This window comes from Chiloscyllium punctatum, chromosome 11 (genome assembly GCF_047496795.1).
Source record: "Chiloscyllium punctatum isolate Juve2018m chromosome 11, sChiPun1.3, whole genome shotgun sequence".
Taxonomy (NCBI): domain Eukaryota; kingdom Metazoa; phylum Chordata; class Chondrichthyes; order Orectolobiformes; family Hemiscylliidae; genus Chiloscyllium; species Chiloscyllium punctatum.
The window spans coordinates 2544684-2549522 of NC_092749.1; the positions used below are offsets into that span (position 1 = coordinate 2544684).

Below are 4839 nucleotides of genomic sequence, written 5' to 3' on the forward strand. Positions count from 1 at the left end.
CGAACGGTCGCGCAGGCACGCCACGCACATCGATCGCCAGCCGCGGAACGGCACGGCCTTCAGTGGGGCCGGCGGGCGACGCCGCTCCTGAACCCAGCGGCCCCGAGCCGGACGAGTTGAGGAAGGCACGCGACGGTGACAGGGTACGGAAGACACAGCGGTGGCCTTCTGGCGACTTGGCCCCCGACAGCCCGACGTTCCGCCGTCCTCCCGATGGCCAGGAGGACCGTGCGGGGGTCGGCCGACGGCGTGGTAGGTGTGCCTGCACGGTGACGGAGCACACACCACGCCCGCCAACCCCTCCGTACCTCCCGAGACCGGTGGCAGGACGGAGCGGAAACGTGCGGACTGAACGGGAGAGCCAAGAGCCAGCGATCCACGCGCGTGCGACCGTCCAAGTCACAGCGTTCGACGAAAACCTCCTCCCTCGGCCAGGCACTCGGCGCCAGCAAGGGGAGACAGGATCAGACGCCCCGCCGGCCACTTAAGGCCGAGGACGAACCACGAGACGGGCGGCTGCAGCAGCGGGCGGCCCTGCAGCTCCCAGCACTCTCAATCGATCAACCATCGAGTCGGGTCAGCGTGTCAAACCGGCGAGCTCCACGGTCAGGCCGGCGGCGCACCAGCACCGGACCTCCGCGGCTCCCTTCACTCTTTCCACTGCCAGCCAACCGAGAGACGGACCCAATGCGGACGTGCAGAGCTTAGGCAGACCCCCACTGGAGGCTCAACACTTCGTGGCAGCTCCGTGTCCCAGAGACCAGGAGGGTTGGCACACACCACACAGTGTGAACCACCGACAGCCATTCTGGGACCGGTGACAGCCGTGCTGGCCCCACTGCCACGACACAGACGGACGCCAGGGCCGCGCTCCCCGCGGGGGGATGGCGTCGAGCCTGACGAACGGAATGTGCAGGGTGGGGGGGAAAGGCCAAGCGCTCCGACGCCGGAGGCTCCGGAGTCTGAACTTAGGGGGACAAAGAGGACGGGTCCTCTGCGACACCCCAGCCGCGCTCTCGCCAGGCCAAGGCGAGTGCGATTGATTGCCAAACGACCCTCAGACAGGCGTGGCCCCGGGAAGAACCCGGGGCCGCAAAGTGCGTTCAAAGGTGTCGATGATCAATGTGTCCTGCAATTCACATTAATTCTCGCAGCTAGCTGCGTTCGTCATCGACGCACGAGCCGAGTGATCCACCGTCAAGAGTTGTCTGAGTTTGTTTTAGGTCTCTCCCTCGCCAGAGGAAAGCGACCCGGACCGCACATACGCTCCCCACCTTGAGCTACAGCCACCTGACGCCGGCGTGCGGGCGGAGCAGGGTGGCGTGAAGCGATGGGGAGCACCATCCTGGTGCGGCCCGCAGAAACATTACGTCTATTGGGGGGAGGAGGACAGGGCGCCCAAGAGGCGATGCGTGCCCCAACGCACCGCAGCGACGGAGGCAGGATCACCGCCACCATGTCGCCCGCCTAGTATCACGAGGCGTGCAGCAGCTTTGCCCTAGGAAAAGCAGAGGCGGGAACGGGCACCGGCCATCGGTTCGGCAGCGTCACTGACGCGTGCACGTGGCGGCGTGTCGGCGAGCGGACTTCCTGCGAGGAGGCGGGGGCGGCACTCGCCCGAGCAGACGCCCGCCCGGCCCAGCCACCGCCGAGGTGGACTGGGAGTCGCGGCAACGGCTCGTCATACTCGTTCCCACACTCACAGCGCAGCTTGCCCGCAAGCCACCGACCACCGATCGACGCCAGGCGCCCCGACCGAGAGCGGGATCGCTCGTTCGCCCTGCTGGCAGTTCGCTGGGGATCACTACTGCACGGAGCTCGGAGACCGACGGGCGGCAACTCGAGAGTCTTTAAACACCACCCCCATCCCGCAAGTGCAAAGAGGCCTGTATACGCACAGACGGGTGAGGGGAATAGGTACCCCGTCGGGTTTGAAGGGAGCGTGACTAGATAGCAACGATGTAAACCCAGCCGATTTGGGAGCGAAAGACCGGCGCCTGCATCACCGGCTTCGTTTCCCGTGCTGGAGAGTACACCGAAACCCTCCGTCTGTCGCGAGCTCCCGACGACGCGGTGCCGCCCCCCCCCCCCCCCCCCCCCAAGCAGCAGGGCCGGACCTGGTGTTGGCTCCCCTCGTCGATCACAGACCGGTCGGCACTACTGACGAGACGGTGGAACGGGCTTCGCCCCTTGTGACGAAGGGTGATGCGAACCCGCCCGCCCGCGTGCGTTCGGGGTGGACTCGGCAAAACGGTGATTGAAATCGAAAGTGTCCTCCTGCCCCGCGCAGGTAGGCGCCCAACAGTTGTGGGGGGTTTGGCGGTGACCACGGCTGCAGGGCCTGCTACCCCGACGAGCTCTCCTGCTGGCCCCGAAACCACCCTCGCGAGACAAGTTGAAACGGAAACGGGCGTACCCCCAAGCCGACGATCCTTTCTTATTTGTTACTTTTTTTTTCACTTGCTCGAGTTGTGGGGATTTGGCGGTGACCACGGCTGGCAGGGCCTGCTACCCCGACGAGCTCTCCTGCTGGCCCCGAAACCACCCTCGCGAGACAAGTGAAACGGGAAACGGGCGTACCCCCAAGCCGACAGAGATCCTTTCTTATTTGTTACTTTTTTTTTTTCACTTGCTCGAGTTGTGGGGGTTGGCGGTGACCACGGCTGCAGGGCCTGCTACCCCGACGAGCTCTCCTGCTGGCCCCGAAACCACCCCGCGAGACAAGGTGAATCGGAAACGGGCGTACCCCCAGCCGATAATGATCCTTTCTTATTTGTTACTTTTTTTTTCACTTGCTCGAGTTGTGGGGGTTGGCGGTGACCACGGCTGCAGGGCCTGCTACCCCGACGAGCTCTCCTGCTGGCCCCGAAACCACCCTCGCGAGACAAGTTGAAACGGAAACGGGCGTACCCCCAAGCCGACGATCCTTTCTTATTTGTTACTTTTTTTTTCACTTGCTCGAGTGTGGGGGTTTGGCGGTGACCACGGCTGCAGGGCCTGCTACCCGACGAGCTCTCCTGCTGGCCCCCGAAACCACCCTCGCGAGACAAGTTGAAACGGAAACGGGCGTACCCCCAAGCCGACAGAGATGCTTTCGCTCCTGTTACTTTTTTTTCACTTGCTCGAGTTGTGGGGGTTTGGCGGTGACCACGGCTGCAGGGCCTGCTACCCCGACGAGCTCTCCTGCTGGCCCCGAAACCACCCTCGCGAGACAAGTTGAAACGGAAACGGGCGTACCCCCAAGCCGACAGAGATCCTTTCGTACTTGAACCAACACAAAGTTTGTCACGTTTTATTTTTACGAGTGATCGACCGTCAAGATTTGTCTCTGAGTTTGCTTAAGGTCTCTCCCTCGCCAGAGGAAAGCCACCCGGACCGCACATACACTCCCCACCTTTAGCAGCAGCCACCTGCACGCCGGCGTGCGGGCGGAGCAGGGTGGCGTGAAGCTGTGGGGAGCACCAGCCTGGTGCGGCCCGCAGAGACATACATCTATTGGTTGAAAAAAAACAGGGCGCCCAAGAGGCGATGCGTGCCCCAACGCACCGCAGCGACGGAGGCAGGATCACCGCCACCATGTCGCCCGCGGAGTATCACGAGGCGTGCAGCAGCTTTGCCCTAGGAAAAGCAGAGGCGGGAACGGGCACCGGCCATCGGTTCGGCAGCGTCACTGACGCGTGCACGTGGCGGCGTGACGGCGAGCGGGCTTCCTGCGAGGAGGCGGGGGCGGCACTCGCCCGAGCAGACGCCCGCCCGGCCCAGCCACCGCCGAGGTGGACTGGGAGTCGCGGCAACGGCTCGTCATACTCGTTCCCACACTCACAGCGCAGCTCGTCCGCAAGCCACCGACCACCGATCGACGCCAGGCGCCCCGACCGAGAGCGGGATCGCTCGTTCGCCCTGCTGGCAGTTCGCTGGGGATCACTACTGCACGGAGCTCGAGGACCGACGGGCGGCAACTCGAGAGTCTTTAAACCACCACCCCCATCCCGCAAGTGCAAAGAGGCTGTCTACGCACAGACGGGTGAGGGGAATAGGTACCCCGTGGGGTTTGAAGGGAGCGTGACTAGATAGCAACGATGTAAACCCAGCCGATTTGGGAGCGAAAGACCGGCGCCTGCATCACCGGCTTCGTTTCCCGTGGCTGGAGAGTACACCGAAACCCTCCGTCTGTCGCGAGCTCCCGACGACGCGGTGCCGCCAAGCAGCAGGGCCGGACCTGGTGTGGCTCCCCTCGTCGATCACAGACCGGTCGGCACTACTGACGAGACGGTGGAACGGGCTTCGCCCCTTGTGACGAAGGGTGATGCGAACCCGCCCGCCCGCGTGCGTTCGGGGTGGACTCGGCAAACGGAGATTTGAAATCGGAAAGTGTCCTCCTGCCCCGCGCAGGTAGGCGCCCAACAGTTGGGGGGGTTTGGCGGTGACCACGGCTGCAGGGCCTGCTACCCTGACGAGCTCTCCTGCTGGCCCCGAAACCACCCCCGCGAGACAAGGTGAATCGGAAACGGGCGTACCCCCAAGCCGATAATGATCCTTCCGCAGGTTCACCTACGGAAACCTTGTTACGACTTTTACTTCCTCTAGATAGTCAAGTTTGATCGTCTTCTCGGCGCTCCACCAGGGCCTTGTCCGACACCGGCGGGGCCGATCCGAGGACCTCACTAAACCATCCAATCGGTTGTAGCGACGGGCGGTGTGTACAAAGGGCAGGGACTTAATCAACGCGAGCTTATGACCCACACTTACTGGGAATTCCTCGTTCATGGGAAATAATTGCAATTCCCAATCCCCATCACGAATGGGGTTCAACGGGTTACCCACACCTGGCGGCGTAGG

The 4839-nt window shown here is 63.5% G+C and overlaps 1 non-coding gene across 1 annotated transcript; it reads right to left on the reverse strand.

Annotated features, from left to right (window-relative positions):
* Positions 1-1051: 1051 nt before the first annotated feature.
* Positions 1052-1206, reverse strand: LOC140483407 (5.8S ribosomal RNA). Its single transcript, XR_011961942.1, has one exon. It is a non-coding gene; the product is annotated as a 5.8S ribosomal RNA (ribosomal RNA).
* Between the last annotated feature and the right edge of the window lie 3633 nt (positions 1207-4839).